The 18,111-nt window shown below is 37.2% G+C and overlaps 1 protein-coding gene across 1 annotated transcript in view; it reads right to left on the reverse strand.

Annotated features, from left to right (window-relative positions):
* The window catches only part of tspan4a (tetraspanin 4a), a 144,749-nt gene extending 134,037 nt beyond the window's left edge, over positions 1-10,712 (reverse strand). Inside the window, exon 1 of the mRNA XM_067578684.1 lies at positions 10,619-10,712. The gene's annotated coding sequence lies outside the window, so the exon portion shown is untranslated. The remainder of the gene's footprint in view (positions 1-10,618) is intronic.
* Between the last annotated feature and the right edge of the window lie 7,399 nt (positions 10,713-18,111).

Here is an 18,111-nt window from a genome sequence, read left to right on the forward strand (position 1 = left end):
AAAGACCAAATACTTGACAAATCAATTATAGCTGATTAACGATGAAGCCTCGTTAAGTATTAACAAGCTTAACAAAGCTCACTTGGGTAAAAAATATCTCCTACATGCTACATTTTTAATACTCAACTGATGCATTTCAGCTAGTTTGATGTATCTTCAGAAATATGTTACTGTAAGATCTCAGATTAACTATGAATAAATGATGCATTCAAAATCATTAAAACAGAATAATCAAAACTGTGACTGATTAAAATAAATATATCTACTTTGCCAAGAACAAGTGAGAACAATGAGGCCATATATCATGCATGTTTCCTCACCCACTCTGTTTGAACCTTGTGGGATACAAAGAGAGGAGGACAAGTTAAAGGAAAACATGAATAAATGAGTGGAGTAGCAGATGTTTCCATACAGGGGCACCCGGACTCACTGAATGCATTTATGAACATGAAAAGAATGTGAATCATACTGTATGCAATGTCCCCCGCAGTCACCATATCTCAACCCAGTTGAACCACTATGGGAGATTATGGACTGATGGAAGTGCTCTCCACCACCATCATCAATAAAGTCAATCAAATGAGGGAATATCTGCCGGCTGTTCATCCCTCCAGTGGAGTTTAGAGACAAGCCAAAGAGCATCGAAGCTGTTCTCCAGGCTTGTGGAACAACGCCTTATATTTTATATACTTTATGTTTGTCACCCATTTGTAGACGTCTTCAAGATTGCTGCAGTTTTCATAAACTAGAATTTCAATCTAAGGCTGCTGTTATTCTATATTTTCCTGACTGTCAACTTATAGTTGGATCCACTCATTGTTGATTTTGCTCTTTTCGAGGGACTTGTTGACAACAAGAAACATATAGAATATATGGAATACATCTTTCTATTTCAAAATAAGGTGTGTTTGGAGGAGGGGGGGGGGGGGGGGGGGGTATTTTCTCCTACAAAAAGTGTACAACAAGACACCACAACATTTTAAAGACTTCACAAACTGCATCTGAAAGTATTCCCCATTCATTTCACATTCATGGTATCCTCAGCCAGCTCGGATCTCCAGCCCCTCTCTGCATGCACACAGAGAAGTCATCCAGCTCTGTCCTTTCACTGCAGCCTCACTAATGACTCATTAAGCCCCCGCTGGCCAACTTCAAAATTGCAAGCTGGCACCCCATTAACTGTATCATCACCATTATGAACGGGTACGCTCCTCCTCTGTGTCCACATTTTCTTCTGTCGTGGCTTGTTAGAGTCACATCAGAAAAAAAAAGACTAAACTCCTTGCATGCCTCTCTGTTATAAGTCTCTCAGATAAAAATGGAATTAAAATCATGCCTTTCCCCTAACAATACAGTTCAAGATCCTCTGCATCACCTTTTGTGCTAAATATCAGACATGATTTGCAGCACTATTAGCTATTCTTTTGAAGCGCTAATGAATACAAGCTGGAGACAACATCTACTATCATAACAATCTGGTATAGGCAGAAATATGCAAAAAATTCAGGGTTAAGGTGGGAGTACAGTAGCCTGGACAGATGAAGCAAACATACTGCAGCTGCTCTTGGTGATTAATTCATGAAGTAATAATCAGGTTATTAATACAAGGTCTACTTAATGATTTTATAGTCTGATTTTAACATTTAAACAGCTCTCGCTTTGGCTGCTGTAACGAGAATCAACACTCATTTTGGTGCAAAAAGTGAGAATCTCATCTCTCACACCAAAAATGTAAAAACATTTCCAGAGAGAGAGAGAAAGAGAGAGAGCCTGAGTTAGATGGGCAGTCAGAGGAAAAATGCATGTTGAGGTTTCTCTAACACGCTTCTGTCAGAAATCACCGAGTCCACGAGAGCTACCGAGCCTCTGTCAACAACACTCTTCAAACTTTTCCATAACGTATCCTCCACCGAAAGGAAGCAAACACAAGTATCGGGTAACGTATTCCTCCTGACTTCTGACAGCTTTGTTTCCATGGTAACTAATCTGCAGGCTGTGGCAGTAAAGAAGTACCTTGTGAACTTCTCAATGAGAACAAGTCACTGTGGACTAAGGAGTGGAGGACTGTGAATGTTAATTATATCACAGACCTAGATAGGAACTCAACAAATAAGAGCAAAATTAGGCAATGTGTGCTCCATCACTTCCTTTCTGTGTATTTTTAAAAGTAAACATTTGACTTTGTCGTATTAAAGCAGCACTATCTATATGATGAAAGTGTGTGTGTGTGTGTGTGTGTGTGTGTGTGTGTGTGTGTGTGTGTGTGTGTGTGTGTAGGTTTGGCAGGATGGAGCAGACCGTTCAAAGGGCACAGTAATCAAGGCTACATGAGGGTTAATTACAGTGCTGGGAAAATCATTGCTTACAAGAGCTAATGACGTGTGACATTAGCCACTTTGAGCTGATTGGGAATATAATTAGAAGAATCATCCCAAAATGGCACGAAAACAAGATATTCTATTAGTCAGCGACATGGCCTGAAAGAAAGAAGACATGGCAAATCAAGAGAGTCCAATAATCAGTACTATTCAAGAGAAGAAAGCTGGTATTTCTCACAGGAGTTGTAAAATAAAAAACAAAAGGCTGAAAAGACTCTCAGGAGTTTTTTGCCATCAGGATTTTTGTACAAAACAGGTCGATATGCAGCAGTTATGAGGCAAAAATTTCAATTTTTATTGCCATTTTTTCCTCATCTATGATGCCTTCAGGAAGATACAACCCCTTAAACTTCCTGTGTTTTGTTTTATAGGTTAAATTAGGACTGTTTTGTTTCTGATCCACACACACACGAACCCATAAATGTTGGTGTGCTCTCTTTTTAGTTTATTTATAGTTGTTTACAAATGAGTTAGAAATGAAAAGCTGAAATGTTTTGAGGCAATAATAATTCAACTCCTTTGCCGTGACACTTCAAATCAAGTTTGGCTGCATCCAATTTTGTAAATGTCTTTTGGATTCTCTGCAGCGTGAATTAACTTGTCGACGTGTGTTCACTTCATATGGCTGGACACGGTTTTGGAATGAATGCCAATCATGATGCAATGACATGGCGACACTCAGTCGATGGAGTCATATGATTCTTGGACAGAGATAAACATTAGACACAAAAAAGTTTAAAAGGAGCACAGCAGGGGGCATTGTTAGGAAACAGAAAACTCTAAGTGCACAGTTTCATCCTAACAAACTGAGCTACACTGAAAAAAAGGGCCTGCATAGATCAGGGGACAGCACAAGAGCAGAATTAAAGTAGAGAGTTCCTTTGATGTGGTGGGAAATCTTAAGAGAGGGACAACATAACGTTTACTTCTCATATCTTGGCTGTAAAACAGTCATGAAGTAACGGCTGGAAAAAATCCCACATGACAGCAGCAAAATACTACACAGTGCAGAGAAAGGGCATATTATATGTCACGTCATCACAGTGTGTGTGTGTAAAGAGTCACTTGTCTGCCATTAAAAGCTGATGCCAAACCAGAAATTCCTTAAAGGGGCACTCCAGTAATTTTTAGTATTGCACTTCTATAAAGTTGAGGGACTTGCAAGAGAGCCAAGATACAGAAAAGAAAAACTTGGGATCCCAAAATTCCCTAAATAGCATATTTCTCTGGATGCTCTCTACCTTAAAATGCTTTAAATGCTTACATTTGTAATGCAGGCTCTTTGGTCTCTAGACCAAACTAAATAACAAAATAACCCTGAAAGAGTTTATAAAGCTCCTGCAGAGCCACAGAAGACATTATACAACTGTTTTCACAGGCTGAGTGAATAAGTTCTCCTCATGATGATTAAACTCATGATGTGTAAAATTGTTCAAGTTTCCTTTCATGTATATGAAAAGTCTGCTAATTTCTTATAGAACATCAGAGTATTAATAGCTAATGTAACATCCTTCTGATTTGTATCTTGATTTAAAAAAAATACTGTTTCATCAAAGAAATAATTAAAAAACAAGGTACAAGTCAGAGCATGTCACACATAGCTGAGGTGGTTGCCACTTCCTTTTCACTCCTCAACTCCACCCAGACTCCATTTTCCTTTGATGGAGTTTTAAAAAGCAAATTGTCTGTCATCAAGCCCTAAAGCCAAACAGGTTAAGAGGTTGGACCACCTAAGACCACCCGTCACACGCAAACTCTCTGGCTTTTATCCCACAGGGGACACAACAGTTCAACCAGAAATTTGTGAGGAGGGTAAATGGTAAATGGACTGTACTTGTATAGCGCCTTTCTAGTCTTCTGACCACTCAAAGCGCTTTTACACTATGAATCACATTCACCCATTCACACACATTCATACACTGAATGGTACAGGGGCTACCATGCAAGGTCCCAACCTGCCCATCAGTGGAAATCTAATCATTCATACACATTCACACACTGATGGCACAGCCATCAGGAGCAATTTGGGGTTAAGTGTCTTGCCCAAGGACACATCGACATGTGGACTGGATGAGCCGGGAATCAAACCGCCAATCTTCCGATTAGTGGACGACCCGCTCTACTGACTTGACTGTAGAGCGGGTCAAACTTTAATTTTGTTTTAATGTTAATCCTACTTTTAGATGTATGACTGTAGTTTTGTGTTGTCTATGGGTTGGTTATAGGTGCTTATCTTGTGTGCTTTACAGCATTGGTTAATTAGGATGGGAACACTGTAATTTCCATACTTTTTATGGATGAATAAATTGAACCTTGAACCTTGAGACTTCAAAGCGTCCCTTCAGAAACCTGGGTGACGTCCCTGAAAATATATATCGATGTGTTTCTACAGTCTATGTTAATAATGCTGGTATTGAAGCGAAATACTCAGTGGGTTGGAGCAGAAATTTACATTTTAACAGTCTCAGACAATGACTCTTTTCACGTTTACATTATCTGCAACATTTACTACAGTAGATGCTGTTATCCAGAGAAACATTAAATCATCATCTTCGACAGCCTTTTCAGATTAAGTGAAGATATGTATTTTATGATAGCAATCTTTTATGTCGGATTAAAAAGCTACAGCTGATTTTGTACAACAGTTTTCTGTTTAAAAAGAACATGAGAACTAGTCATGATACAAAACAGAGTAGCTTCAATACTGGAATGTATAAGTAGTTGAGTGACAGAGATAAAAAAAAAATAAAATAAAAAAAATCCCATTCGAGCTGTTCACAAAGGCTCCCTACGGAGCTTGAAACTGCACATTTAAGAGCTAAAAAAAAAAAAAAAATCCCCAAATCCAGATGTGACAAGCAAACAAAGACAATTCGAAGAAGAGCAGATGCTGTCATTTCAGCCATGATTGTCTCTAAGAGGACGTAATACTATTTAAATGAGACGATGTTTAAATTCAAGAGAAAAACAAAAACAAGAAAATTTAAAGCTGTGTTCAATTTTTCACTGTAAATTATTCTGTGTAGATTGTCGACAACAAATCCTGATGTACTTTGTATTCAATCTGGCACGCTTTCAGGGCATCATGGGGTTTTGAAACTTTCTAAAGGGATTGTACTTCAAATCTAGAAGAGAAACGCTCTCCATTTTAAAGTCATGAAAATTGATTTCCACTCTGAAGCTATAGCATGATCCGTGTCCAGGGAGCCAGCCTCTATAAAGTTAGACTAAATCAATTAAGATCACCGATGACTGGCCACAAGTGGCTGCCAAAAATGAATGCAAATGAGAGTCAAGCTCTTATTTTGAGATGTTTCCTTCAGTACAGGCTGCTCAGACAGAACTTAGGCTGTATTAAAGAAAGAGGAATCATATAAAGAAACGGATGATGTGGAGAGAAATCTGAGGAAAATGAATGCAAAGATAACCTAAGGAAATATGTTGACTTTGTGGGATGCTTGCATGTTTAAAGCATTCCCCATACGATGCAAAATTACAGGTTATGTAAAGATTGCACCACCAAAAGGGATAAAAAAGAAGCAGCTATATACAGAATGTTAATGCTTGCTGCTATTTATATCGCCTACAATGAAAACTAAGGAGTCTAAACAAAAGATTAAACAGAATATATATCTCTATGTGTCAACTAGAGGTAAATTACGGTGAGAAAAGTGAGATAAAGAGTGTGAGGAGAAGAGGAAACATCAACTAATGTAGTGAAGGGGGGAAAAAAGCCTGTCAATGTGTGTGTGTGTGTGTGTGTTTTCTCTTTTTTGGGTTTTTTTTTTTTTGCTGTGTTAAACTGGGCGTGAGACTGGGAGTCAGCAGCAGTGAAAGAGTGTGGTTATGGCTTGTGGTCAGCAGAGCTCTCAACAAGAAGACAAAATAGACCCTTCAAAATGTAAGAGGCCCATCCTGAGAGGACAGGCTGAAAAATAAAACAACTACCATGTGTGACATCAAGTATGTGCAGTTAAGTGTAAATTATTGTAGCTGTAACCATGGCTGTCAAACACACACTGCCTGTATTTCCCTTTCTCATGGTTGAGAGCAGCCTTAGACAAATCTGTTCCCTATTGAGAATATATTTAAAAAAGATATATGAGGTAATACTTTATTATTTTGTTGACAGCAGGCATGTAGCGACAGACCAGAAAACTAAAGTCCCATCCGCTGTATTTTGGGGGATGTGGAGGTTTTTGCGACCTGTCACAACATGTGACTTTCAATTATGGTGAAAATTGGTTGTGGAAATAGTCTGCGAGGATAATGATGACTGACTACAGCAACTTATATGTTCTAAATTCAAGCCTTGACTCAAGTCTATAAACATAATAAAAACCATTTTGTTTATTTTTTTTGGGTGTGGTTGAATAAACAAAACGTGTGCAATTTACTTTACCATAAACTTTGTTTAAAAGGTCAGCTTTCTTATATATATTTTTTGTAACATTTAACAGAAGAAAACAATACTTTTAGTCATTTTTTTAAGGCGTGTGTCTGCAGATGACCAAATAAGATCATAGTAAGTCTACTGTCTGTCATTTTTCAAACCAAACCGGCCAAAAAACACACATGTTTAGTAGTCATAGTTTCAAAACTGTTTGCTATTGCCTTGGATGACGATATTCACTTGGAACGCATTTTGAATGACCTAAATATGCGTCAGACATACAGTAAATGACATAAATACTTTCTAAAAAAAATAGAAAATTGGTGTGTATTTTGCCTCCTGACAACATTTCTTCTAATATCCTAACATCTGTTTCCTGCATTTTTCTGTTTCATGCTGCAGTTGCCTTGTTTGACCCACCAGAACTATTCAAGTTTAATCTCCTTGTATCTTATCTAATAGTGTGTCTGTTTGGACCAATAATTACTTTAGATAGGCCTCATCATACTGGGTAGTATCTCATATCTACTGTGGCTACGGTATGTTGAGTCTATAATTAAAGGTCTGCTCCCTCTGCAGCCTATTACGGGATAACTATATATTTTGTCATATTTCACAGTTTGGTTTTGCATCCACTGCTGCACACTATTACAAACTGTACATCTGTCCCGCATCATGTTATGTTACCTTACCCCTGATTCCCTTTAAGATATATTTTTCATTCCTAACCTCACACAACCCCTCCTACCCAAGATAAGAAAAAAATATCTTCTATATGTTACCTATATTCAACTTAACATACAGTATATTTCTACATTCTCTTTTTTCTTCTGGCAGAACTGAAGAAAATTGTGCTACAAGAACATGAGGCTGAAAACTGCAGGCATAAACTGTACTGAGGGAACAAAGTGAGAGAAGACCAGCTGAAATCTGGCAAATAAAAATGTACTGAAGGTACATAGAGCTGAGGGAAAATTGGGTGAGTGAATTCAGAGCAGACCTGTGCACATACGCTAACACACACACACACACACACACACCTGCAGGCAGTAGTACAATGCAGCCTTGTTATATCCACCTTCAGTAGAGCCAGTGTTCAGGGCAATTATCCAGAGAGTTGCCACACCTAGAGAAGCCTACAAGTCAGCCACAGAACTGTAGTTGGACAAACAACACCAGCTGTGACGATTAAAGAAAACACTCGACACCTCCTCTCCCAAACATATTTTCACTGCTTCCGTGAAAATACTTAGCTGCCATATACGCTGTTAAGCAACGAGGAAAACACGCTCTCAGAACTCTGTGTAACGGAAGCAGCTTTGGTCTTGGCTAGTGTCTGTGGGGTAAATGTAAACAGTGTGCAGCTGCCAACTGTCCGGAGTCATCAGTTCATCAGTTCAGCCATGCTGGAGCTGATGAAACGTGGGAGGACGTGTCTCAGTGCACATCTTGGAATGTGTCAAAGCAGTCTGACTGTCACTGTGTGCTGGTGAGAGCGGATTTCATGAGGAAATATACAGTAATATGGAACACAAGCTGAATATTTCTAAAGGAAAAATTCTCTTTAAATAGTTTTACACTGTTTGATTCAATCTGTTAAATGGAGTACAGTCCAGGAGTCAGTCTGTGATGTACTTTACTTCTGTTGTGGGTTCATTAACCACATGTCCCAGGCTGCAGTTAACAATTACTTCTATCACTTATCAATCTATTGATTGATATTGATCTTCAATGAATTGTTCAGTTTATAAATATCAAACATTATTTAGAATAGTCATCGCTTCAGTGAGCTATGGGAAGAAATGGAAGACAAGACTAAGAATCTACAGCTGTGCTCACTGCTCTGTGGGCTAAATACTAACCCCACCTTGCTAATGTAATGCTAATATATTTATAATTAGCAGGTATAATGATTAACATGTTCCCCATTTTAGTTTGATGTGTTAGCTTGCTAACGATTCATTATGATTCATCTTGAAGGGGTCGTGTCTGTATCATATTTAATGATAATCTATCCAATAGTTGTTGAGACATTTCACTCAAAACCACAAACATCAACCTCATGGTGGCTCTAAAAGGAAAGTCAGAGGATCAACAAAGTCGTACTGAGAGACATGATTGTCTGTGCAAATATTTGTGCCAATCCGTTGGGCAGATCTTGAGATATTTCACAGGATAAGTGAAAAAGTTTGAGTTGCTGATGGTGCGAGAGGAAACATCAGGGAACCACCAAAGTCATTAAGATTCGTCCTCTGGTCACCATGGATATCTGTACAAAATTTCATGGTAACTCATCAAATAGTTGTTGAGTTATGTCAGTCTGGATCAAACTGGTGGGCCAACGAACCGACGTTACCATCCCTATTTCCACACGACTATCTTGGCTATATATAATAGGCTCATAAATTAGTTTAAAAATGAACTGATCACCAATATTGATTGATAAATCAAGTAATTGTGTAAGTATTTTGGTAGCCTCAAAAGCAGACTAAAGTGCCATTTTGTTTTTTGAATATATTGTTAAACTAAAACTAACACATACATTTAATTAAAAATCAAATATTACTATTTCAAATTCTGAAAATAACTAATAATAGATATAAAATAGAAGTTTAGAAGTCTGAAACTAGGCTAGCACTACTCAGCAACTCCTAAAGGGAAAGTGTAAACTTATAGGATTCATATGTGTTTAATGATAAAAGCTTATGAAGAGAGAGAAAAAGCCAGAGTGATGCTTCTTATTCATATCAGTCTTGTAGCTGAATTGCATTCTGGTCTATTCAGCCTTCCGTTAGCACGCAAAAATCTGACGTGTTTATTCTACAACAATACGTTTCTCCATGTATGATTGTTGAGAATCGGTACAAAATGTAGAGTCTCTAAAAGAAAAACTGACACCAAAATCTGTTGTTTCATGTTGATGTTTTAGACAGTTAAGATTTTTTATTTTAAACTCTCATTGATGCAGCAATTAGAAAAATATATCACAAGACAAAATGGGCCAAAATCCAGGATACATCTCCTGTTTTAAGCTTTTCATGGTAGATTTCCCTTTAACGCTGCCTTAATGCCATCATTAAAGTTGAGATTAATTTTTAATGCATCATGTGGGATATGGAGCAGCTTCACCTGGGAGAATTTAGGACCTCTGCAAACCTAACAGAAGGGCACATTGTATGGCAGTGAATTCCTCTGCACTTTGCCAGCCAGTCGTGGCTTTGAGAAGTCAATGAGGCCCAAAGTTCCTGTAACCCCTCCAGAAGAAAAAAAAAAAAAAAAAAGAAAAAATGAAGGGAGGGAATCGCTTAAGGAATGGTTGGTATTCTGAAATGTTGTTCTTCTCCACAAGTTTATTTCTGTCTTTCATCAAGGTTCCAGGGAAACATTCCCCGGGCCAATCAGAGAGCTTCAGTTTCACACATCGCCACATTTCCACAATCATAACATACAACATATATTTTTGGACAGTTACTGATCAGAGAAAAGACACACTGGGTAATATTAAAGAGCTTTTTTTTTTATGAGCAAATCACACTTCTGGTGATCAGCAAGCTTAAGTATGATTAATGTAATCCCACCCTTTTTTAAACCAAGTGCAACAGTCATTGACCAATTCACACAAGATAAATGGAAGCAGAATATAGTTTATCCCTTCTAATTAGACAAATACAGAACCATGAAAGCTCCCAATTTATCAAAGTTAAATCTCTTTAACAAGGTCATTGACTTCTGTGCATGTGTATGGTAGAGCTAGAACACATATTTAAAGAGAAAAGATAGGAGAAATAGGAGAAGTCTGAAGCAAGATAATACATCTTATTTTAAATAGGAGGAAAAAATGACTTACCTCTCACTTATCTCACACTCTACACTCCCTCCCGGCAGTCCTTCTTCTTTCCTCTGTGTATGACAAAACTTCCCAAGTTGTTCCTCTCCACAGACTCTCTCTCTCTCTCTCTCTCTCTCTCTCTCTCTCTCTCTCTCTCCCTCTCTCCCAACATGGATGCACATGTGACTGTCATTGACCTGTCGAAAAGCAAAATGCCGACATCTAGTGGTGAGTAAAGCTATAGCATTTTAAAGCAATAGTCCGGTGTAGACAGATTGGCCCCCTGACAATATCCAAAAGTAATTTGTAGGCTAATTTGCTCTGATTAAGTGGGCGATTTAGAGGCATTGGCTGATGAATACTAATAGCTACTAATAATAAATATAAACAGTTTTGGCCATCCTTGGACACGTCATTAAAGCCTATAAAGTCAAGTAATATTTTTATTTTGTATCTAGGGAAACTTATTTTCACAGCCCATCATATAAAATATATTTTGGAATCTGATTTTGTGAGTAAGATTCAACTTAATGTTAAATTATAAGAAATCAAATGTGAATTGTCATGTGACCTGTGGATTGTGACACATTTTCTTTCCATATGAAATACTCTTTGAACATCTTTGAATCAGACTGTTTTGTGGATATTTTCACTGGAGTTTTTAAAATATATTTGAATGGAATATTTGCATGTGTGGTGTCAAATTATATACTTCCTTTATACTTAATTTCTTTTCTTTTTAGCCACATTACTGGTATATTGTAGCTCTTTGGCACAGTTGGTCTGTCGGTCCACCATTTTGGTCCAAACTGAAATATCTCAGCAACTATTGTACGGATTGCCATGAGAATTTGATTTACACATTCATGTCCCATCTAGGATGAATTGTTTTAACTTTGATGGTCCCTTAACTTTTTATGTGGTGCTACAATCTGATCAAAATTTGTCCAATATTTTGTTTTATGACCAAATACCCGCAAAACTAATGACATTCCCATCAGCCTCAGATGTACATACTGTGTTAGCATGCTAACATGCTAAAGAAAATGATAGTGAACATTATACCAGCTAAACATTAGCATATTAGTGTTGTTACTGCATGTTGCCATGCTAGTATTAGCATTTAGCTTAAAGCACTGCTGTGCCTAAGTACAGTCTCACAGAGCAGCTAGCATGGCTGTAGATTCTCAGTCTTGTTTTCATACTAGTGAGTGTATTTGAGAAGACAGCACAAAAGGTCACTCCACCATGTGTCACTACACAAAAATGTTCTTGTTTCTTGTAGTAAGAAAGCAAATATGGAAGTGAGCAGATGAGTGAGGATGGTTGCTTCCTTGCACCCAAGCTGTATGACATGGCTGGAGGCTCATGGGGTTTCCAGTGCTCCAAACTGGAAGTGACTGGTTGCTTAATGGACATACTTTTTGTTCTTTTAACAAGTCAACAGCTTTTACTGTATATTCCAAAACCAGGTCTATACTGAGCTTGACATTATAAATATTGGTTGGATAAAGCTGATAGATTTTTGAAACTGAAAGGCTTGTGTGCAAAAGTTTTAATGCCATCAATAGTTTTTATTTATCAACCTCATATAAAGTTCAGTAAACAGTAAACACCTAAAGTTAATCAATACGGTGTGAGCACACTTTGCCTTTAAAACAGCAGCAGTTCTCCTCGGTACACTTGAACACAGTTTTTCAAGGTACTTGGCAGGTCGATGTTCCTGCATCTTGGAGAAGTTGCCACGGTTTCCTCTGTGGATTTTGGCATCTCAGTTGTTTCTTTCTCTTCATGTGATCCCAGACTGACTCCATGATGTTGAGATCAGGGCTCTGTGGGGGTCCATACCATCTGCTGCTGTTCTTTTCTTCTTTTTTGCTGAAGATAGTTATTTATGACTCTGGCTGGATGTTTGGGGCCGTCATTATGCTGAAGAGTAAATTTGGGACCAATCAAACATCTCCCTGATGGTATTACATTATGGATAAGAATCTAAACATCTAAACTGCCTAAAAATTTTACTGTATATTGAGACTCAGAACCAGAATCAAGTTTATTGGCCAAGTACTGTATGTTGATGCAGTAGCTCCCAGTAATCAATAGCTCTCAATACACTTACAGGATGATACAGACATACAGCTAAATATAGATATAAAGCTAAACAAATATAAGCAAACATAGACATGAAGCTATTATATACAGGCAAGAGCTGGACAACAAACTTGTCTATATACAGGTCCGATTACATAGTTGTGTGACATGTAGCGCAAGAGTGCATGGTAGTGTGAAGATGTTGGAATAAATACTATAGGGATACTAAGATATGTACTTATTTAAGTGTCTTAATATGTAAATATTGAGATTATCTGTACATTACAGTCTGCTTAGACTTGACAATGAAAGACTGTCATATTGTTTCACAATAATAATATATCATATACTCTGTACAGTGTTAAAAGAAGAGAAGAAGAATCAGCAAGGAATGATTTTATTTCAGAAGTCCTAATTAGTGCAGCAAAAAATGTGATCGAGGTACAACAAAACCATAAATAAAGATAAGTCTGCAACCTTAACATAACAAATATGACGTTCTGGAAAAATAAACAAGAACTGCTAAATATTTTGTCAAGCAAAGAGGAGATCACACAGTTACCGTATGCTAATTATGCGGATGTAGGCTTTTGTTTATTTTTGCCTTTGGGATGGAAGTTGTTCGCTGAAGGAAGGTTTTTACATCTCTTTGAAATAATTCAGGTAATAATACATCTTTTCTGTTTACTACTAATTGGCGATGTTCAAAGTTCTGACTCTTCTTTGGCATTTGGCAGCGTGTCATCAACTGTGAGATATTGTTTAATATTAATATATCAATAAGGCAGACCTTCAGTTTCGGTAATGGAGTAAATGGCCACTATGCTGCTAAAGCCTGGGGGTTGAAGTATTGCTTTAGAATACAGGCACATATGCTGAAAGGCAAGCAGTGCAATCACACCCGAGTGTAATGGTTTCTTAAGTGAAATTGTTCCCATATTATTGCAAATAAGACGAGTGTTCAGGTGACTGTTTCTGCGGGGCAAGAGGATGTATTGAGAACAGCTGCCTTGGTAAGGTTATTGCGATAATCAAGCAATCAAAATCACATTAAGTGTTGGCATGTGGTTTACATGCTGAACAGACTCTGCACTCTATGTTTAATTAAATATTACACAAATTATATGTTGTATTATCATATATTATATTATTATAGTCTGTGATTCACAGACTAATTTAAATGAAAAAAAAAAGGGTGATGGAAACTTAATTCCTTCAATAAACTTTATTGTTCCAATGTGTTACGGAGAGCTGCCTCCTTCATCGGTGCTCACAAAACAATAATGAAACAGACTCACCGTGAATATATTGTGGCCAGGAAGCCTCAACAACAACAGAGAGAGATATTCTAAATATGTTAGTCAGAACTAACAGGAGTTGGTTACCTTCTGCCCTTTATCCTCTCAACATACTGTTTTATCCTTATAGAGCCTTTTTGCTTAAATATCTTAAATGTTGGAAAACCGTCTCCACTGACTGACAGTATCAACGTGATCAACAAGTTATTGCAGCTCCTCATTGAAACTATATGATGTTTACACTGAGCGAAATATTAAATCCCAAGACTCCAGTTTTTAATGGCTGCACCATTCCATCAAATGAAAATATACTAGATGTCTTCTGGATCATTTTTTTGTTTTGTTTTGTTTTTGTTTTTGTTTTTTAATACACATTTCTCTAATTAAATCTAATTCCATTAGAATCTACAATAAACTAATGAGGGTTTGAACCTTGTTTGGCTGCACAGACGGACTGCAATGAGTTTAAAGGGTTAACATGTAAAATTTAAAGTGCCCCTCCACTCAAAAATGTATGCAGAATGATGAGTTTGACACTAGGAGGCTGTTTTCACATTCGTGAGGGAGAAAATTTCTCAGTTCTCTCCTTAACTGTGAGTTTAGGATGTGCACATACGAGCATGATTTGTAACATTACATCTATTTTAGAAGCCAGTCGTGGTCCATTGTACAACTTCCACAAGTGTGATGTTGAAACCTGCAGTGCACACACACTGAGAATGGACTTGGACTTCATAGAAGTAGGAGATGTTGCAGCCAGCAGTTAAACTTATGAAATGAAAAATATTTTCATATATTTTTCATTGAGGGTGAAGAAGTGAGAATTTTTAACTAGGCAATTTTTTTAAAGGAAAAACGGTATTAGTCACAAATTATTATTATTATAAGCAAAGTTTTATAAAGGGTTTAAACATGCCTGAAGGTGATCTTTAACTCGTCCGGTTGAGCATTCACAATGACACATAATAGAATCATGGAAAATAATATTCACATGATGTTGGCAAATTACATGTTATGTAACTAATGCCTGCAGGTAAAGTTTCAGACCTGAATTTAAAAAGAAAAAGAAAAAAATGTTGTTAAACTGGAGCAACTAAAACATTTTTAGACCGATTTTGGAGTTACACTCATTGTGCTTAACAAACCATTTCTTTTAAGACAAAACACACAAGTGCTAGTGTTAGCTTATATATCCATTATTAAGTCTTTCTGAAAAGTAAGTAATGTTAATTATTTATGAGACATATTTATAGAGATATGTATTATAATTATGACTTACTGATGTCATGGATTCAACTTTGTGAATCATAGTCTAATTTGGTAACAGTGCAGCACAGAGAAAATATAGAAAACAAAGGGGAAAACAAATCAGAAAATGCAATTTCTGAGGAAATTGTGTGTGACTGCTGAAAGTTGAAATTGATTGCATTGCTGGGAGATGAAAAGTACTGAAATTCTACCAAGACTAACGTTGTCTGCGGGTGGGTTCACACCTACAACCTCATGTTTGTACAACAGCACTGCTATGCACCAAGTTTATGTGTGACAGCAAACTGCGAGCAAGATCAAATTTACATATTTAGACTTTTAATTGCATAACAACATAAGGGTTGCAGTTCTGATGTTGTTATAGTATTAAAGTGCGCTGGAGTCACACTGCATGATGGTACATGATAAACATGTTAAGCAACTTTCTTTATAAGAGCAGAGTTATGAGGAACACTGCCCTGAGCTGGTATCAAGGCCAAAACCTTGAAATCTAACAGGGAAAGCTGGTGATTCACAGGGATGAACCACAGAGCACAAATTCACATTTTGTTGAGGAAAAAATGATTTGCCTAAAACAAAGCTTCTATCTCAGAGATTTGAGCATTATTAGAGGCGGCAGGACTAACTGAGTATGAGGATATATGTGCACAAGGTGTTTGAAGAAAGAGAGAATCTGTAAGTTTAAGAGATGGGAGAGTGAGGAGACACGCAGCCTGCTGATTCTATTGCAGTCAATGAGATCTTGGCAGCGCTCTCTCTATCAATTAAGGTTTAGATCTGAAAAACTATAACTCATAGGAAATATTTTTACATTTTGAGAGAGAGGAGGCTTGTGGCAACATTTTAAGGTATGATATGTGCTTGGAGAGTTAAAACTGTAAGAGTGAGATGTGTTTACTTTTTTTCTCTCGTCTAAAAAGCTGACTGACTGATGATGTCACACACTGATGTCACACACTGATGAGATCTGAAAACTGCTGTGAAACACAACTTTGAATATCGAAAGTTTGCTTAACGTTTTAAAGTTTCAACGGGATCTGTAGGCCAACGTGTAACAACAAATAATAATAAAATCAAAAATGAAGCAAATGCCAATCATATTTAAAGATATAGAAATAACCTCATTAAAATCCTCATAAAAATGCAGACTCTATGTAAATATTTTATTTTCAAAAGGTTAACTGCTGGACACAAGATTTCTCCTTCTTCACTTGGAAGTTCATTTTCAGTGTTTGTGCACCGGAGGCTTCAAGTTGCCACATCACACTTGTGTAAGCTGCATGCTGGACCACAAACTGGTGATGATGTCACAAATCATGCTGGTAGGTACGAGCTTTAAACTCATTTAAGTGGACACAGAAACTTTCAGCAGATTAACGTGAAAACAAACTCTGCACATTCATCATTCTGCACAGTGAAGCTCAGACATCCAACTGAAGGGACAAGAGGGAAAACATGTTTTTTGACTGGGAGGGGATTTTACTGATTCAATTCAAAATTCAATTTGACTTTATTGCCATTTTCCATTAAAAATGCATTTGTCAAATTAAAAAATGATGAATTTAAAAAACGTAAGTTAAAATGAAAATGAAAATAGAGTAGCATGGTCTGAGAGATATTACATTATTTACAACAGTTATTTACAGCACCCCAACAATTTTTCACAGAGCGTCTAATGAAATAGTGGAGCAGCAGTTAGAGGAAGGTATTGTAGGTATTGCACATAAGGAAAAAACAGATATTGCACCGGTTTAGATATTTCACCACAGTGCAGCAGCATGTTATAATAGGATATAAATAAAGGGTTTGGATAAATAAAATAAGCAAGGTGTTTGTGTGTCAGATGTAGGTAATTCACAGTCCATTTACAGTCCAGGGAGGGAGCGTGTGTGCATGTGTGTGCGTGTGTGTGTGTGTGTGTGTGTGTGTGTGTGTGTGTGTGTGTGTGTGTGTGTGCTAGGACACCAAAGACTGAGAGTGATGGGAGGTGAGCGTGCCTTAGCAACCAATCTCATTGCTGCTGGGAAGAAGCTGTTGCTGTATCTGTTGCATCTACCTATTTCCAGTTAGTATATCAATGTAGCTAAGTTCTTAGCTATATTATTACATGTACAGTACTGTGCAAATGTTTAGGCACATTAGATGTTTAGATTCTTATCCTTAATGCAATACTATCAGGGAGGCATCTGATTGGTCCCAGATTTATTTTGCTGCATCACAATTACCCCAAACATACAGCCAGAGTCATAAATAACTACCTTCATGTAAAATAGAACAAGGAGTCCTGTAACAGATGGTATGACTCCCACAGAGCCGTGATCTCAACATAATCAAGTCTGTCTGGGATCACATGAGGAGACAGAAGCAGCTGAGACGCCTAAATCCACAGAATAACTGTGACAAGTTCTCCAAGATGCAGGAACAACCGACCTGCCAAGTACCTGAAAAACCGTGTGGGAGTGTATCAAGAAAGACTGGTGCTGTTTTAAAGGCAAATCGTGCTCACACCAAACATTGATTTAATATGGGTTTCTTCTGTTCACTGCACTTTGTTTGAAGTTAATTTTTAAATATAATAAAAATTATTCATGGCATTATTTTTTTTAGCTTCCTCATTTTACATTTAATGCCCAAAACCTCATTATAAACCTCATCATGTTTTTTACCTCATTGTTTTCTGCTGTAACATTTTGATTTCCCCTTGGTATCGATCTATCGATCTATCTATCTATCTATCTATCTATCTATAACTTTTGCACAGTACTGTACATATTCATGAGTTAGGGTTAGGGTTATAAATATGTCTTAAGAAGCTATGACTGTGTGATAATTATTGTCTCTTAATCGAGACTG

Source organism: Thunnus thynnus, chromosome 1 (genome assembly GCF_963924715.1).
Source record: "Thunnus thynnus chromosome 1, fThuThy2.1, whole genome shotgun sequence".
NCBI lineage: Eukaryota > Metazoa > Chordata > Actinopteri > Scombriformes > Scombridae > Thunnus > Thunnus thynnus.